This window comes from Coregonus lavaretus, assembly GCF_964263955.1.
Source record: "Coregonus lavaretus genome assembly, chromosome: 22".
Taxonomy (NCBI): Eukaryota; Metazoa; Chordata; class Actinopteri; order Salmoniformes; family Salmonidae; genus Coregonus; species Coregonus lavaretus.
Window position 1 is genome coordinate 2,506,355 of NC_140009.1, and position 20,136 is coordinate 2,526,490.

General features: G+C 48.6%; 1 pseudogene across 1 annotated transcript in view; it reads right to left on the reverse strand.

Moving 5' to 3' along the window:
* Positions 1-10,380: 10,380 nt before the first annotated feature.
* Positions 10,381-20,136, reverse strand: part of LOC311149463 (membrane-associated guanylate kinase, WW and PDZ domain-containing protein 3-like) — a 79,596-nt pseudogene continuing 69,840 nt past the window's right edge. The window contains exon 16 of the transcript in view: positions 10,381-11,384. The product of the transcript in view is annotated as a membrane-associated guanylate kinase, WW and PDZ domain-containing protein 3-like (transcript). The remainder of the gene's footprint in view (positions 11,385-20,136) is intronic.

The following is a 20,136-nucleotide window of genomic DNA, read 5'->3' on the forward strand; positions in this document are numbered from 1 at the left end:
CATTGACCCTGATGATGGGAGCCTGGTACCAGAGTTATCAGGTACAGTAATGACTTTACATTGACCCTGATGATGGGAGCCTGCTACCAGAGTTATGAGGTACAGTAATGACTTTACATTGACCCTGATGATGGGAGCCTGCTACCAGAGTTATGAGGTACAGTAATGACTTTACATTGAGCCCTGATGATGGGAGCCCGCTACCAGAGTTATGAGGTACAGTAATGACTACATTAACCCTGATGATGGGAGCCTGCTACCAGAGTTATGAGGTACAGTAATGACTACATTAACCCTGATGATGGGAGCCTGCTACCAGAGTTATGAGGTACAGTAATGACTTTACATTAACTCTGATGATGGGAGCCTGGTACCAGAGTTATGAGGTACAGTAATGACTTTACATTAACTCTGATGATGGGAGCCTGCTACCAGAGTTATGAGGTACAGTAATGACTTTCCATTGACCCTGATGATGGGAGCCTGGTACCAGAGTTATGAGGTACAGTAATGACTTTACATTGAGCCCTGATGATGGGAGCCTGCTACCAGAGTTATGAGGTACAGTAATGACTTTACATTGACCCTGATGATGGGAGCCTGCTACCAGAGTTATGAGGTACAGTAAGGACTTTTCATTGAGCCCTGATAATGGGAGCCTGGTAACAGAGTTATCAGGTACAGTAATGACTTTACATTGACCCTGATGATGGGAGCCTGCTACCAGAGTTATGAGGTACAGTAATGACTACATTAACCCTGATGATGGGAGCCTGCTACCAGAGTTATGAGGTACAGTAATGACTTTACATTGACCCTGATGATGGGAGCCTGCTACCAGAGTTATGAGGTACAGTAAGGACTTTTCATTGAGCCCTGATAATGGGAGCCTGGTAACAGAGTTATCAGGTACAGTAATGACTTTACATTGACCCTGATGATGGGAGCCTGCTACCAGAGTTATGAGGTACAGTAATGACTACATTAACCCTGATGATGGGAGCCTGCTACCAGAGTTATGAGGTACAGTAATGACTTTACATTGACCCTGATGATGGGAGCCTGGTACCAGAGTTATGAGGTACAGTAAGGACTTTTCATTGAGCCCTGATAATGGGAGCCTGGTAACAGAGTTATCAGGTACAGTAATGACTTTACATTGACCCTGATGATGGGAGCCTGCTACCAGAGTTATGAGGTACAGTAATGACTTTACATTGAGCCCTGATGATGGGAGCCTGGTAACAGAGTTATCAGGTACAGTAATGACTTTACATTGACCCTGATGATGGGAGCCTGCTACCAGAGTTATGAGGTACAGTAGTGACTTTACATTGAGCCCTGATGATGGGAGCCTGCTACCAGAGTTATGAGGTACAGTAATGACTTTCATTAACCCTGATGATGGGAGCCTGGTACCAGAGTTATCAGGTACAGTAATGACTTTACATTGACCCTGATGATGGGAGCCTGGTACCAGAGTTATGAGGTACAGTAATGACTTTACATTGACCCTGATGATGGGAGCCTGGTACCAGAGTTATGAGGTACAGTAATGACTTTACATTGACCCTGATGATGGGAGCCTGGTACCAGAGTTATGAGGTACAGTAATGACTTTACATTGACCCTGATGATGGGAGCCTGCTACCAGAGTTATCAGGTACAGTAATGACTTTACATTGACCCTGATGATGGGAGCCTGCTACCAGAGTTATGAGGTACAGTAATGACTACATTAACCCTGATGATGGGAGCCTGCTACCAGAGTTATGAGGTACAGTAATGACTTTACATTGACCCTGATGATGGGAGCCTGCTACCAGAGTTATAAGGTACAGTAATTACTTTACATTGACCCTGATGATGGGAGCCTGCTACCAGAGTTATGAGGTACAGTAATGACTTTACATTGACCCTGATGATGGGAGCCTGCTACCAGAGTTATGAGGTACAGTAATGACTTTACATTGACCCTGATGATGGGAGCCTGCTACCAGAGTTATGAGGTACAGTAATGACTTTACATTGACCCTGATGATGGGAGCCTGGTACCAGAGTTATCAGGTACAGTAATGACTTTACATTGACCCTGATGATGGGAGCCTGCTACCAGAGTTATGAGGTACAGTAATGACTTTACATTGACCCTGATGATGGGAGCCTGCTACCAGAGTTATGAGGTACAGTAATGACTTTACATTGAGCCCTGATGATGGGAGCCCGCTACCAGAGTTATGAGGTACAGTAATGACTACATTAACCCTGATGATGGGAGCCTGCTACCAGAGTTATGAGGTACAGTAATGACTACATTAACCCTGATGATGGGAGCCTGCTACCAGAGTTATGAGGTACAGTAATGACTTTACATTAACTCTGATGATGGGAGCCTGGTACCAGAGTTATGAGGTACAGTAATGACTTTACATTAACTCTGATGATGGGAGCCTGCTACCAGAGTTATGAGGTACAGTAATGACTTTACATTGACCCTGATGATGGGAGCCTGGTAACAGAGTTATCAGGTACAGTAATGACTTTACATTGACCCTGATGATGGGAGCCTGCTACCAGAGTTATGAGGTACAGTAGTGACTTTACATTGAGCCCTGATGATGGGAGCCTGCTACCAGAGTTATGAGGTACAGTAATGACTTTCATTAACCCTGATGATGGGAGCCTGGTACCAGAGTTATCAGGTACAGTAATGACTTTACATTGACCCTGATGATGGGAGCCTGGTACCAGAGTTATGAGGTACAGTAATGACTTTACATTGACCCTGATGATGGGAGCCTGGTACCAGAGTTATCAGGTACAGTAATGACTTGACATTGAGCCCTGATGATGGGAGCCTGCTACCAGAGTTATGAGGTACAGTAATGACTTTACATTGACCCTGATAATGGGAGCCTGCTACCAGAGTTATGAGGTACAGTAATGACTTTACATTGACCCTGATGATGGGAGCCTGCTACCAGAGTTATCAGGTACAGTAATGACTTTACATTAACCCTGATGATGGGAGCCTGCTACCAGAGTTATCAGGTACAGTAATGATTTTACAATGACCCTGATGATGGGAGTCTGGTACCAGAGTTATGAGGTACAGTAATGACTTTACATTGAGCCCTGATGATGGGAGCCTGCTACCAGAGTTATGAGGTACAGTAATGACTTTACAGTAACCCTGATGATGGGAGCCTGCTACCAGAGTTATCAGGTACAGTAATGACTTTCCATTGACCCTGATAATGGGAGCCTGGTACCAGAGTTATGAGGTACAGTAATGACTTTACATTAACTCTGATGATGGGAGCCTGCTACCAGAGTTATCAGGTACAGTAATGACTTTACATTGAGCCTGATAATGGGAGCCTGGTACCAGAGTTATGAGGTACAGTAATGACTTTACATTAACTCTGATGATGGGAGCCTGGTACCAGAGTTATGAGGTACAGTAATGACTTTACATTGAGCCCTGATGATGGGAGCCTGGTACCAGAGTTATGAGGTACAGTAATGACTTTACATTGACCCTGATGATGGGAGCCTGGTACCAGAGTTATCAGGTACAGTAATTACTTTACATTGACCCTGATGATGGGAGCCTGCTACCAGAGTTATGAGGTACAGTAATGACTTTACATTGACCCTGATGATGGGAGCCTGCTACCAGAGTTATGAGGTACAGTAATTACTTTACATTGACCCTGATGATGGGAGCCTGCTACCAGAGTTATGAGGTACAGTAATGACTTTACATTGACCCTGATGATGGGAGCCTGGTACCAGAGTTATCAGGTACAGTAATTACTTTACATTGACCCTGATGATGGGAGCCTGGTACCAGAGTTATGAGGTACAGTAATGACTTTACATTGACCCTGATGATGGGAGCCTGGTACCAGAGTTATGAGGTACAGTAATGACTTTACATTAACCCTGATAATGGGAGCCTGCTACCAGAGTTATGAGGTACAGTAATGACTTTACATTGACCCTGATGATGGGAGCCTGGTATCAGAGTTATGAGGTACAGTAATGACTTTACATTGACCCTGATGATGGGAGCCTGCTACCAGAGTTATGAGGTACAGTAATGACTACATTAACCCTGATGATGGGAGCCTGCTACCAGAGTTATGAGGTACAGTAATGACTTTACATTGACCCTGATGATGGGAGCCTGCTACCAGAGTTATGAGGTACAGTAATGACTTTACATTGACCCTGATGATGGGAGCCTGGTATCAGAGTTATGAGGTACAGTAATGACTTTACATTGAGCCCTGATGATGGGAGCCTGCTACCAGAGTTATGAGGTACAGTAATGACTTTACATTGACCCTGATGATGGGAGCCTGCTACCAGAGTTATGAGGTACAGTAATGACTTTACATTGAGCCCTGATGATGGGAGCCTGGTACCAGAGTTATGAGGTACAGTAATGACTTTACATTGAGCCCTGATGATGGGAGCCTGCTACCAGAGTTATGAGGTACAGTAATGACTTTACATTGAGCCCTGATGATGGGAGCCTGCTACCAGAGTTATGAGGTACAGTAATGACTTTACATTGAGCCCTGATAATGGGAGCCTGCTACCAGAGTTATGAGGTACAGTAATGACTTTACATTGAGCCCTGATGATGGGAGCCTGCTACCAGAGTTATAAGGTACAGTAATGACTTTACATTGACCCTGATGATGGGAGCCTGCTACCAGAGTTATGAGGTACAGTAATGACTTTACATTGACCCTGATGATGGGAGCCTGCTACCAGAGTTATGAGGTACAGTAATGACTTTACATTGACCCTGATGATGGGAGCCTGCTACCAGAGTTATCAGGTACAGTAATGACTTTACATTGACCCTGATGATGGGAGCCTGCTACCAGAGTTATAAGGTACAGTAATGACTTTACATTGAGCCCTGATGATGGGAGCCTGGTATCAGATATGTTGTGCTGTATAGCCTGGTATCAGATCTGTTGTGCTGTATAGCCTGGTATCAGATCTGTTGTGCTGTATTGCATGTTTATTCATGGTCATGGCATAACCACGACCATAGGAATTGGCAAGACAGCACAAACAGATCTGGGAACAGGCTATGATCAGCTAGTCTGTTGAACACTACAGGGCCCCAACACTGGTATGTCACTATGATCAGTTAGTCTGTTGAACACTACAGGCCCCAACACTGGTATGTCACTATGATCAGCTAGTCTGTTGAACACTACAGGGCCCCAACACTGGTATGTCACTATGATCAGTTAGTCTGCTGAACACTACAGGGGGAAATAATGAGATCTCTAAAGGTTTCACTCCAGGTGATTTCTGAATATTTTCATGCTTTCATCACCATGTTAGATTGATCCTGCGATATAATCATGCTGAATTATCTGGTGCCAGGAGAGAAAGGTAGAGTACAGTTTGAGCCAGTTTGCTGCAGCAGGAAAATAATCCTGCAGCAACAGGAAATATCAATAGTTTTTTTGTGGATTATAATTAATGGAATGTTTTTGTATGGGTTGATACATTTTTCATTATGGCAAATCAAGTCTCAAATTTTTATGTGGAAATTACAAACTTTATAAGCCCTTTCAAACTTGAATACACTATAGGTATGCATTTCCTGCTGTGCAAAAAAATCCTGCAACAACAGGATGATCAAATTATATGATATGGCATCCGTGGTCGACTGAAAATTCAGGTGATTGACCTTCAGTGCAAAAACCATGCACTGTATGTCGAAGTAGTACGCTACGATATGAATATGACTGTGCTGTATATAGGCTAATCTGTCCACCAGCTGGATCCCTCTGCAGTTTGGGGGATGGTGTTCTGTATGAAAATGTGCCTCTGGATATGCCTGTGAGCTCGATACAGCATGTCTGTCCCTTTGAGGTTGGTGTTTTACCTATTTAATGTAGTGCTGGTACATAAACCATTCCATTTCCAGGGATTTATTCCATTAGATTAGCTGCGTTGCGTCAAAGCTTCCAGTGACAAAATGGTGATCAAAGAACGGCTTGGCGCATAGAGGTGAAATGTCTCTTCATTCCCGTCAGCACAGCCAAACATATTAAAATAGTAATTCTATAAAACAGTTAATCGAACAGAGTTTAATACTTTATCAACTACAGTAGTTCATTCATTGCCCTTTTATTTATTTGGTCATAGGCTGGTTTAAAGATACCTCCTTCCCTAATACAACATATACCTCAATCCATGCTGTACCTTCTAGCAGGGTCGCATTCATTAGGGCACGCAACGTTTTAAAACGTTTCGCAAACAGAAAACTAAAATGACCGTTACTTACTGGACGAGTCCAGGTATAGTCCCTCCACGTTTCAGATCGTTTTCTACTGTTTGGTGCCTAATGAACACGACCCAGGTTATATTTTACCCCCATTGAGCTCATGTGAAGGTATATGTTGCATAACTCTAGCAGACGTGGGGAAAAATGGCTTTTTTATCGCTCAGGAGAGGACGAGGTATATACTGGATGCATAAGTGTGTACGTACCAACGTCCGACATGGACCTTTTTAAATCTACATTATCTGTACATTTACCAAAAACCCTTGTTATTCTGTCAACCAGTAGTATAGCACCAGAGGAGGCTGGTGGGAGGAGCTAAAGGAGGACGGGCTCACCGTAATGGCTGGAATGGAATCAATGGAACGGTACCAAACACGTCAAACACGTGGAAACTACGCGTTTGACTCCGTTCCGTTGGTTCCGTTTCCGTCATTGCAATGAGCCCCTCCTCCCACCAGCCTCCTCTGGTGTCCTCTCCGTCCTCACCAGCTCCATCAGCGGGCCTAGTTAAGCTATAGCTCGGCCAAACAAAACTACTACAGAAATTAACTAAACCAGTGCGTCTTACAAAATGCATAGAAGACCAGTATCAAAATGCCCTTGTAGTCAGTCCCCTGAAAACTCAACAACATAGGGCACCTTATTCCCTATGTAGTGCACTACTTTAGACCAGGGCACATATAGGGAATAGGGTGCCATTTCAGATGCACGCATAGCATATAACAATTTATATTTAGCAATAGGCAAGTCACCAGAGCAAGATATGGGAGGGGAGGAGGGGGTGGGGGGAGGAGGGGAGGAGGGGGTGGGGATGAGGGGAGGAGGGGAGGAGGATGAGGGGAGGAGGGGAGGAGGATGAGGAGGGGGTAGGGATGAGGGGAGGAGGAGGGGGAGGGGAGGAGGATGAGGAGGGGGTAGGGAGTAGGGGAGGAGGGTAGGAGGGGGAGGGGAGGAGGATGAGGATGGGGTAGGGATGAGGGAGGAGGATGAGGGGAGGAGGGAAGGAGGATGAGGAGGGGGTAGGGATGAGGGGAGGAGGATGAGGGGAGGAGGGAAGGAGGATGAGGAGGGGGTAGGGATGAGGGGAGGAGGATGATGAGGGGGAGGGGAGGAGGATGAAGAGGGGAGGAGGAGGGGAGGAAGAGGAGGAGGGGAGGGGGGAGGGAAGGAGGAGAGGAGGGGGAGGGATGAGGGGAGGAGGGGAGGAGGGTGAGGAGGGGAGGAGGGGAGGGGGGGAGGAGAAGGGGAGGGGGGAGGGGAGTGGGGAGGGAGGGAGGAGAAGGGGAGAGGGGGGGAGGAGGAAAAGCAGAGGAGATTGGGAGATGTGTGATGGGTCTGTTCTTTGTTTATAATATTATTGGTTACTGAAACACAGGCGGAGCTGAAATGGGAAAAGATCATATAATCATGATATTGTAGCATTAATAAATAATAATGTAATGATGTGCTCATTGTGGATATGGATTAGCATCAGAGACTGGCAGGGGACACATTACGGTTCTGATAGGACATCTCCGTGGAGTGTAGCATGATGTACGTAGTACTGCAGCACCCATATCAATACACTCTAGATAGATGGCTTAGTAGTGTGTTTCTAAAGGAACATGGACCACGAGGCACTTTGTTATGACCTTCAGTCACCCACTGTTCTGTCTGACTATTTTACTCAAGTAGAGTCAATTCACCCACTGTTCAGTCTGACTATTTTACTCAAGTAGAGTCAATTCACCCACTGTTCAGTCTGACTATTTTACTCAAGTAGAGTCAATTCACCCACTGTTCAGTCTGACTATTTTACTCAAGTAGAGTCAATTCACCCACTGTTCTGTCTGACTATTTTACTCAAGTAGAGTCAATTCACCCACTGTTCTGTCTGACTATTTTACTCAAGTAGAGTCAATTCACCCACTGTTCTGTCTGACTATTTTACTCAAGTAGAGTCAATTCACCCACTGTTCTGTCTGACTATTTTACTCAAGTAGAGTCAATTCACCCACTGTTCAGTCTGACTATTTTACTCAAGTAGAGTCAATTCACCCACTGTTCAGTCTGACTATTTTACTCAAGTAGAGTCAATTCACCCACTGTTCAGTCTGACTATTTTACTCAAGTAGAGTCAATTCACCCACTGTTCTGTCTGACTATTTTACTCAAGTAGAGTCAATTCACCCACTGTTCAGTCTGACTATTTTACTCAAGTAGAGTCAATTCACCCACTGTTCAGTCGGACTATTTTACTCAAGTAGAGTCAATTCACCCACTGTTCAGTCTGACTATTTTACTCAAGTAGAGTCAATTCACCCACTGTTCAGTCTGACTATTTTACTCAAGTAGAGTCAATTCACCCACTGTTCAGTCTGACTATTTTACTCAAGTAGAGTCAATTCACCCACTGTTCAGTCTGACTATTTTACTCAAGTAGAGTCAATTCACCCACTGTTCAGTCTGACTATTTTACTCAAGTAGAGTCAATTCACCCACTGTTCAGTCTGACTATTTTACTCAAGTAGAGTCAATTCACCCACTGTTCAGTCTGACTATTTTACTCAAGTAGAGTCAATTCACCCACTGTTCAGTCTGACTATTTTACTCAAGTAGAGTCAATTCACCCACTGTTCAGTCTGACTATTTTACTCAAGTAGAGTCAATTCACCCACTGTTCTGTCTGACTATTTTACTCAAGTAGAGGCAATCTGCTTTTATAGTATTTGACAACAGCCACGTCCCAAATAGCACCCTATTCCCTACATTGGGCACTACTTTCAACCAGCTCTGGTCAAAAGTAGTGCACTATATAGGGGATAGGGTGCGATTTTAGATGCAACCATTGTATAGGCTACACTGTCAATACTTTATTTGGTTAAAAGCGGCTTGCCTAGAGAAATGAAAGGCACCAGTACAGATCCGTAGAGACTCATAGATCACCAGTCTCTACAACAGTACAGTTATACAGTATTTAACCTTTAAATAACAGTAGGGTTGCAAAAATCTGGTAACTTTCCCCAAATTTCCAGGTTTTCCAGAAAATGGTTGGAGGATTTCGGAATTCCTGCTTATCCTGATTCCAAGAATCTTATTCCCCGAAAACCAGGGGATTTTGGGAAAGTTACCGGATTTTTGGGAAAGTTGCCAGCTTTTTGCAACTATATATGACAGCATAATTACTGTCCCCCAGCCATCTATAACATCACATCATAAGACAACATAAGAAAGACGTTAAGGAGAGGTTAAGTTACAATCCAGGCTAAGCAAGCAGGAGGCAAATCATTTCTCTTAATCATTTCTCTAAATCTCCATAATATCTTTACAAAAAAATTATAAATCATCAAAATAAAACAACATGCAAAACTGATGTGATATAAACAAAGTGGAATAATATATTATAATGTTAGTATATAATTAAAATACATCACTATAGGCTCTAGGTGGCGATAACACTCCGTTTTGGTTTGTAGAGAGAGGGTTGATACGAGGAGATGTTTGATCTAGCTGCTGTCTGGTTTGTAGAGAGGGTCGATACGAGGAGATGTTTGATGCAGCTGCTGTTGTTGTTACTTGCATATCCATTATAAAAAAGGTTCTGATGACAATGATTATGTTGAAGATAATACAACTCATTATGATATAGAATAGATAGATCCCAATGCAAACCAACCGAATGTGATGGTGGACTTCCACAGGCAACGGTAGGAAGGTAGACTCATGGGTATGATGATGGATCCTAGTCAAGAGGTGGGTTAACGGGGGGGTTTGGGTGGTGCAGTGGTCAGGGAAGTGTCCTAGATAAGAGGTCAATTCCCTGGTTTTCTAGAAATCCTGGTTGGACAAATTCTGGAATCACAAGGAAATAAGCAGGAAATCCAGGAAACCTCTAACCAGGATTATCTCTCATCTACAGGTCAAGACCTCCTTTAACCAGGATTATCTCTCATCTACAGGTCAAGACCTCCTTTAACCAGGATTATCTCTCATCTACAGGTCAAGACCTCCTTTAACCAGGATTATCTCTCATCTACAGGTCAAGACCTCCTTTAACCAGGATTATCCCTCATCTACAGGTCAAGACCTTCTCTCAGCCTGTTTCCTGTCAGTCTGTGTCCCACCAAAACCTGAGATAGTTTCTGCTGGTTAGGTTTAATCCAGGGGCAGGGACCGGAGCCGGTGTAGGTGGCCCTCTGTGGCTGTGTCCTGCTCCAGGGGCCTGGGGTGTGGGATGCATGGTTGGCCCGGCGCCATGACTGGGTGCTCCAGGGGTCTCCTCTCTGGTCCCTGGGGTCTCCCCACCCGGATGGGGCTCCGGCGGTGGAACCGGAGATGCTAGCTGCAGACAGGCTGACCTGGTCAGAGAAGCTGGCCCTGGAGGCTCCTGAGGCCCCTGATTCTGCATTGGACAGCTCAGCGTCTCCATCCTGCAGCGGCATGAGGAAGGAGAGGGGAGCTCTCTCTCTCTCTGCTGGCCCAGAATCCTCCACCTTCACCTCCGTCTCCCTCTCTACCTCCCTCTCTCTCTCCCTCCTCCACTCTTCCCTCCCCGCTTCACCTGTGTTTCTGATGGGAAGCTCCTCTGTCTCATCTCCCCTCTCTCTCCTGTTCTTCCTCCTCTTGCTCTGCATTGCCCTGCTCCTCTGCTGTTTTGAACTCTGTTTGGCCTTGCTGTGCCTCACCTCCTCCACTGTCTCCACTACCACCTCCTCCTCCTCCTCTTCCTCCTCCTCCTCCACTTCCTCCACCTGTCTGTTCTTGGGTAAACTCTGGGTGCGTTTCCCGTTATCCTTATCCTCTAAACTTTGACCTCTGTGGCTGACCACCTGACCCTCCTCCTCCTCCTCCTCGGACCAATCCAGGTCTGTGTCAGGAGTACCTCGCCCTCCTCCTCTGCTACTCCTTCCCCTCCAGACGACCACCTTTCCTCTGCCTGTCTTAACTCTCCCTCTCTCTCCTCCTCCTCTATCCATCCTTCCGCTCTTCCTTGGCAGAGAGTGTGTATCTACTGCAGCCACACCCGGCTCCTCTGGGTAGAGAGAGGAGGAGAAGGAGACTGATCTGGGATCATGGTCTGAGAGAGGAGAGAGAGGAGAGAGAGAGGAGAAAGAAGGGAGAGAGAGAGAGGGGAGAGAGGAGAGATGGGAGAGAGAGAGAGGAGAGACAGGAGAGAGAGAGGAGAGAGAGAGGAGAGAGAGAGGGAGAGGAGAGGAGGGAGAGAGAGGGGAGAGAGGAGAGAGAAAGGAGAGAGAGAGGTGAGAGAGACGAGAGAGAGAGGGGAGAGAGAGGAGGGAGAGAGAGGAGGGAGAGAGAGAGGAGAGAGGGGAAAGAGAGAGAAGAGAGGAGAGAGCGGGAGGGAGGGGGAAGGAGAGGGCAGAGAGAGAGAAAGAGAGACAAGAAAAAAAAGACACAGAAAGAGGGGTGGGGTGCAGAGAGAGAGAGAGGGGAGAGAGGGGAGAGAGGGGAGAGAGGGGAGAGAGGAGAGATGGGAGAGAGAGAGAGGGGAGAGAGGGGAGAGAGGAGAGAGGGGTTATACAGAGTTAGAGGGAAAAACACAAATTAGAAACCAGTTTCCAGTTTCCAGTTTCCAGTTTCCAGTTTCCATTTTAACACAAACAAACAGTGTTGTCCAAGTTTGAAGTAATGAAAACAAAACAGGTGACGATGAGATAGGATGAAAATGTACAGAACACAGAACAGCATATACCTCGTGGCCTTCGAGATAGAAAACACTAAGTCTGTTCATTCCAATCTCTTTGTTTCAGCAAGCCTAATCCGTGTGCTGTAACGGTTCACTGAGATAACAGGGCTGATGTCAAAATTCTGGTTTATTTTCCAAATTCCCCTGTTTTCACAAAATCCTGGTTGGAAGATTTTTTGGAATTGCATGAAATCTGGGAAACCTCCAACCAATACTTCTAGGAAAAACAGGGAATTTGGGGAAAGAGACCGGGATTTTGCAACCCTAATTCTATCACAACTAGACTTTGTGATAGTGTACTGTTGGATCCTATATATTGGACCCTGAACATAAGAGACACCCTGCCTTTTACCTCTTGGTAACGCAACTCAGGGCAACAAGGACACGTGCTCCAGACTGTTTGGCTCAGTTGGGAAGAGCGTGGCACTAGCAATGCCAAGGGTGTGTGTTCAATTCCCACAGGGATCAACATACTAGAATGGATAACAGGGTCTGCTAAGTTGTTCTAGAACACAGAAATCAAACAGAATGGAAGACTAACAGGAAGGGATACCAACCGCGTATTCTCTGTTCTGCCGATGACATAGAAACAAGGCTCTCCCTGCTTAGAGTTGGTCATACACAGAGACAGGCTGGAGAGCTCCACTGAGAGGGAGGAGAGGGATGGAGACATGAGGAAAATGAAAGAAAGGGACAGTAAAAAGAAAGAAAGAGGGAGACCACATGTTAGGTCAGGAAAGAGATAGACATAGACATATGGAAAATAAGACTCCTAGCACTGAGAAAGAAGATCCATTGGAAGACTCCTAGCACTGAGAAAGAAAGCTGTAGTTAGAGGAAACAAGTGAAATAACTATCCTGAATCAGGGTTTTAGATGCTAGCTAATGTTTTAGTAATAGTCATGTCCTTCACTGAGACACACAGACAGCTTCTCCGTCTCTTACCATAGTCTGGGACGTATCCTTCCTCCCCTCCCTGTCTGTTACCATAGTCTGGGACGTATCCTTCCTCCCCTCCCTGTCTGTTACCATAGTCTGGGACGTATCCTCCCCTCCCTGTCTGTTACCATAGTCTGGGACGTATCCTCCCCTCTCTGTCTCTTACCATAGTCTGGGACGTATCCTCCCCTCCCTGTCTGTTACCATAGTCTGGGACGTATCCTCCCCTCCCTGTCTGTTACCATAGTCTGGGACGTATCCTCCCCTCCCTGTCTCTTACCATAGTCTGGGACGTATCCTCCCCTCCCTGTCTGTTATCATAGTCTGGGACGTATCCTTCCTCCCCTCCCTGTCTGTTATCATAGTCTGGGACGTATCCTCCCCCTCCCTGTCTGTTACCATAGTCTGGGACGTATCCTCCCCTCCCTGTCTCTTACCATAGTCTGGGACGTATCCTCCCCCTCCCTGTCTGTTACTATAGTCTGGGACGTATCCTTCCTCCCCTCCCTGTCTGTTACCATAGTCTGGGACGTATCCTTCCTCCCCCTCCCTGTCTGTTACCATAGTCTGGGACGTATCCTCCCCTCCCTGTCTGTTACCATAGCCTGGGACGTATCCTCCCCTCCCTGTCTGTTACCATAGCCTGGGACGTATCCTCCCCTCCCTGTCTGTTACCATAGTCTGGGACGTATCCTTCCTCCCCTCCCTGTCTGTTACCATAGTCTGGGACGTATCCTTCCTCCCCTCCCTGTCTGTTACCATAGTCTGGGACGTATCCTCCCCTCCCTGTCTGTTACCATAGTCTGGGACGTATCCTCCCCTCCCTGTCTGTTACCATAGTCTGGGACGTATCCTTCCTCCCCTCCCTGTCTGTTACCATAGTCTGGGACGTATCCTCCCCTCCCTGTCTGTTACCATAGTCTGGGACGTATCCTCCCCTCCCTGTCTGTTACCATAGTCTGGGACGTATCCTCCCCTCTCTGTCTCTTACCATAGTCTGGGACGTATCCTCCCCTCCCTGTCTCTTACCATAGTCTGGGACGTATCCTCCCCTCCCTGTCTGTTACCATAGTCTGGGACGTATCCTCCCCTCCCTGTCTCTTACCATAGTCTGGGACGTATCCTCCCCTCCCTGTCTGTTACCATAGTCTGGGACGTATCCTCCCCTCCCTGTCTCTTACCATAGTCTGGGACGTATCCTCCCCTCCCTGTCTGTTATCATAGTCTGGGACGTATCCTTCCTCCCCTCCCTGTCTGTTATCATAGTCTGGGACGTATCCTCCCCCTCCCTGTCTGTTACCATAGTCTGGGACGTATCCTCCCCTCCCTGTCTCTTACCATAGTCTGGGACGTATCCTCCCCCTCCCTGTCTGTTACTATAGTCTGGGACGTATCCTTCCTCCCCTCCCTGTCTGTTACCATAGTCTGGGACGTATCCTTCCTCCCCCTCCCTGTCTGTTACCATAGTCTGGGACGTATCCTCCCCTCCCTGTCTGTTACCATAGCCTGGGAAGTATCCTCCCCTCCCTGTCTGTTACCATAGCCTGGGACGTATCCTCCCCTTCCTGTCTGTTACCATAGTCTGGGACGTATCCTCCCCTCCCTGTCTGTTATCATAGTCTGGGACATATCCTTCCTCCCCTCCCTGTCTGTTATCATAGTCTGGGACGTATCCTCCCCCTCCCTGTCTGTTACCATAGTCTGGGACGTATCCTCCCCTCCCTGTCTCTTACCATAGTCTGGGACGTATCCTCCCCCTCCCTGTCTGTTACTATAGTCTGGGACGTATCCTTCCTCCCCTCCCTGTCTGTTACCATAGTCTGGGACGTATCCTTCCTCCCCCTCCCTGTCTGTTACCATAGTCTGGGACGTATCCTCCCCTCCCTGTCTGTTACCATAGCCTGGGACGTATCCTCCCCTCCCTGTCCCTTACCATAGTCTGGGACGTATCCTTCCTCCCCCTCCCTGTCTGTTACCATAGTCTGGGACGTATCCTTCCTCCCCTCCCTGTCTGTTACCATAGTCTGGGACGTATCCTCCCCTCCCTGTCTGTTACCATAGTCTGGGACGTATCCTTCCTCCCCTCCCTGTCTGTTACCATAGTCTGGGACGTATCCTCCCCTCCCTGTCTGTTACCATAGTCTGGGACGTATCCTCCCCTCCCTGTCTCTTACCATAGTCTGGGACGGATCCTTCCTCCCCTCCCTGTCTGTTACCATAGTCTGGGGCGTATCCTCCCCTCCCTGTCTGTTACCATAGTCTGGGACGTATCCTCCCCTCCCTGTCTCTTAACATAGTCTGGGACATATCCTCCCCTCCCTGTCTGTTACCATAGTCTGGGACGTATCCTCCCCTCCCTGTCTCTTACCATAGTCTGGGACGTATCCTCCCCTCCCCGTCTCTTACTATAGTCTGGGACGTATCCTTCCTCCCCCTCCCTGTCTGTTACCATAGTCTGGGACGTATCCTTCCTCCCCTCCCTGTCTGTTACCATAGTCTGGGACGTATCCTCCCCTCCCTGTCTGTTATCATAGTCTGGAACGTATCCTTCCTCCCCTCCCTGTCTTACCATAGTCTGGGACGTATCCTCCCCTCCCTGTCTGTTACCATAGTCTGGGACGTATCCTTCCTTCCCCTCCCTGTCTGTTACCATAGTCTGGGACGTATCCTTCCTCCCCTCCCTGTCTGTTACCATAGTCTGGGACGTATCCTCCCCTCCCTGTCTGTTACCATAGTCTGGGACGTATCCTCCCCTCTCTGTCTGTTACCATAGTCTGGGACATATCCTCCCCTCCCTGTCTGTTACCATAGTCTGGGACGTATCCTCCCCTCCCAGTCTCTTACCATAGTCTGGGATGTATCCTCCCCTCCCTGTCTGTTACCATAGTCTGGGACGTATCCTCCCCTCCCTGTCTGTTACCATAGTCTGGGACGTATCCTCCCCTCCCTGTCTCTTACCATAGTCTGGGACGGATCCTTCCTCCCCTCCCTGTCTGTTACCATAGTCTGGGACGTATCCTCCCCTCCCTGTCTGTTACCATAGTCTGGGACGTATCCTCCCCTCTCTGTCTCTTACCATAGTCTGGGACGTATCCTCCCCTCCCTGTCTCTTACCATAGTCTGGGACGTATCCTCCCCTCCCTGTCTGTTACCATAGTCTGGGACGTATCCTCCCCTCCCTGTCTCTTACCATAGTCTGGGACGTATCCTCCCCTCCCTGTCTGTTATCATAGTCTGGGACGTATCCTTCCTCCCCTCCCTGTCTGTTATCTTAGTCTGGGACGTATCCTCCCCCTCCCTGTCTGTTACCATAGTCTGGGACGTATCCTCCCCTCCCTGTCTCTTACCATAGTCTGGGACGTATCCTCCCCCTCCCTGTCTGTTACTATAGTCTGGGACGTATCCTTCCTCCCCTCCCTGTCTGTTACCATAGTCTGGGACGTATCCTTCCTCCCCCTCCCTGTCTGTTACCATAGTCTGGGACGTATCCTCCCCTCCCTGTCTGTTACCATAGCCTGGGAAGTATCCTCCCCTCCCTGTCTGTTACCATAGCCTGGGACGTATCCTCCCCTCCCTGTCTGTTACCATAGTCTGGGACGTATCCTCCCCTCCCTGTCTGTTATCATAGTCTGGGACATATCCTTCCTCCCCTCCCTGTCTGTTATCATAGTCTGGGACGTATCCTCCCCCTCCCTGTCTGTTACCATAGTCTGGGACGTATCCTCCCCTCCCTGTCTCTTACCATAGTCTGGGACGTATCCTCCCCCTCCCTGTCTGTTACTATAGTCTGGGACGTATCCTTCCTCCCCTCCCTGTCTGTTACCATAGTCTGGGACGTATCCTTCCTCCCCCTCCCTGTCTGTTACCATAGTCTGGGACGTATCCTCCCCTCCCTGTCTGTTACCATAGCCTGGGACGTATCCTCCCCTCCCTGTCCCTTACCATAGTCTGGGACGTATCCTTCCTCCCCCTCCCTGTCTGTTACCATAGTCTGGGACGTATCCTTCCTCCCCTCCCTGTCTGTTACCATAGTCTGGGACGTATCCTCCCCTCCCTGTCTGTTACCATAGTCTGGGACGTATCCTTCCTCCCCTCCCTGTCTGTTACCATAGTCTGGGACGTATCCTCCCCTCCCTGTCTGTTACCATAGTCTGGGACGTATCCTCCCCTCCCTGTCTCTTACCATAGTCTGGGACGGATCCTTCCTCCCCTCCCTGTCTGTTACCATAGTCTGGGGCGTATCCTCCCCTCCCTGTCTGTTACCATAGTCTGGGACGTATCCTCCCCTCCCTGTCTCTTAACATAGTCTGGGACATATCCTCCCCTCCCTGTCTGTTACCATAGTCTGGGACGTATCCTCCCCTCCCTGTCTCTTACCATAGTCTGGGACGTATCCTCCCCTCCCCGTCTCTTACTATAGTCTGGGACGTATCCTTCCTCCCCCTCCCTGTCTGTTACCATAGTCTGGGACGTATCCTTCCTCCCCTCCCTGTCTGTTACCATAGTCTGGGACGTATCCTCCCCTCCCTGTCTGTTATCATAGTCTGGAACGTATCCTTCCTCCCCTCCCTGTCTTACCATAGTCTGGGACGTATCCTCCCCTCCCTGTCTGTTACCATAGTCTGGGACGTATCCTTCCTTCCCCTCCCTGTCTGTTACCATAGTCTGGGACGTATCCTTCCTCCCCTCCCTGTCTGTTACCATAGTCTGGGACGTATCCTCCCCTCCCTGTCTGTTACCATAGTCTGGGACGTATCCTCCCCTCTCTGTCTGTTACCATAGTCTGGGACATATCCTCCCCTCCCTGTCTGTTACCATAGTCTGGGACGTATCCTCCCCTCCCAGTCTCTTACCATAGTCTGGGATGTATCCTCCCCTCCCTGTCTGTTACCATAGTCTGGGACGTATCCTCCCCTCCCAGTCTCTTACCATAGTCTGGGACGTATCCTCCCCTCCCTGTCTGTTACCATAGTCTGGGACATATCCTTCCTCCCCTCCCTTTCTGTTACATAGTCTGGGACGTATCCTTCGTCCCCCTCCCTGTCTGTTACCATAGTCTGGGACGTATCCTCCCCTCCCTGTCTGTTACTATAGTCTGGGACGTATCCTTCCTCCCCCTCCCTGTCTGTTATCATAGTCTGGGACGTATCCTTCCTCCCCTCCCTGTCTGTTATCATAGTCTGGGACGTATCCTCCCCTCTCTGTCTGTTACCATAGTCTGGGACGTATCCTCCCCTCCCTGTCTCTTACCATAGTCTGGGACGTATCCTCCCCTCCCTGTCTGTTACCATAGTCTGGGACGTATCCTCCCCTCTCTGTCTGTTACCATAGTCTGGGACGTATCCTCCCCTCTCTGTCTGTTACCATAGTCTGGGACGTATCCTCCCCTCTCTGTCTGTTACCATAGTCTGGGACGTATCCTCCCCTCCCTGTCTCTTACCATAGTCTGGGACGTATCCTCCCCTCCCTGTCTGTTACCATAGTCTGGGACGTATCCTCCCCTCCCTGTCTCTTACCATAGTCTGGGACGTATCCTCCCCTCCCTGTCTGTTACCATAGTCTGAGACGTATCCTCCCCTCCCTGTCTCTTACCATATTCTGGGACGTATCCTCCCCCACCCTGTCTGTTACCATAGTCTGGGACGTATCCTCCCCTCCCTGTCTGTTACCATAGTCTGGGACGTATCCTCCCCTCCCTGTCTCTTACCATAGTCTGGGACGTATCCTCCCCCACCCTGTCTGTTACCATAGTCTGGGACGTATCCTCCCCTCCCTGTCTCTTACCATAGTCTGGGACGTATCCTCCCCTCCCTGTCTCTTACCATAGTCTGGGACGTATCCTCCCCTCCCTGTCTCTTACCATAGACTGGGACGTATCCTTCCTCCCCTCCCTGTCTCTTACCATAGTCTGGGACGTATCCTCCCCTCCCTGTCTGTTACCATAGTCTGGGACGTATCCTTCCTCCCCTCTCTGTCTGTTACCATAGTCTGGGACGTATCCTCCCCTCCCTGTCTCTTACCATAGTCTGGGACGTATCCTCCCCTCCCTGTCTCTTACCATAGTCTGGGATGTATCCTCCCCTCCCTGTCTCTTACCATAGTCTGGGACGTATCCTCCCCTCCCTGTCTCTTACCATAGTCTGGGATGTATCCTCCCCTCCCTGTCTGTTACCATAGTCTGGGACGTATCCTCCCCTCTCTGTCTGTTACCATAGTCTGGGACGTATCCTCCCCTCCCTGTCTCTTACCATAGTCTGGGACGTATCCTCCCATCCCTGTCTGTTACCATAGTCTGGGACGTATCCTCCCCTCTCTGTCTGTTACCATAGTCTGGGACGTATCCTCCCCTCTCTGTCTGTTACCATAGTCTGGGACGTATCATCCCCTCTCTGTCTGTTACCATAGTCTGGGACGTATCCTCCCCTCTCTGTCTCTTACCATAGTCTGGGACGTATCCTCCCCTCCCTGTCTCTTACCATAGTCTGGGACGTATCCTCCCCTCCCTGTCTCTTACCATAGTCTGGGACGTATCCTCCCCTCCCTGTCTGTTACCATAGTCTGAGACGTATCCTCCCCTCCCTGTCTCTTACCATAGTCTGGGACGTATCCTCCCCCACCCTGTCTGTTACCATAGTCTGGGACGTATCCTCCCCTCCCTGTCTGTTACCATAGTCTGGGACGTATCCTCCCCTCCCTGTCTCTTACCATAGTCTGGGACGTATCCTCCCCTCCCCGTCTCTTACTATAGTCTGGGACGTATCCTTCCTCCCCCTCCCTGTCTGTTACCATAGTCTGGGACGTATCCTTCCTCCCCTCCCTGTCTGTTACCATAGTCTGGGACGTATCCTCCCCTCCCTGTCTGTTATCATAGTCTGGAACGTATCCTTCCTCCCCTCCCTGTCTTACCATAGTCTGGGACGTATCCTCCCCTCCCTGTCTGTTACCATAGTCTGGGACGTATCCTTCCTTCCCCTCCCTGTCTGTTACCATAGTCTGGGACGTATCCTTCCTCCCCTCCCTGTCTGTTACCATAGTCTGGGACGTATCCTCCCCTCCCTGTCTGTTACCATAGTCTGGGACGTATCCTCCCCTCTCTGTCTGTTACCATAGTCTGGGACATATCCTCCCCTCCCTGTCTGTTACCATAGTCTGGGACGTATCCTCCCCTCCCAGTCTCTTACCATAG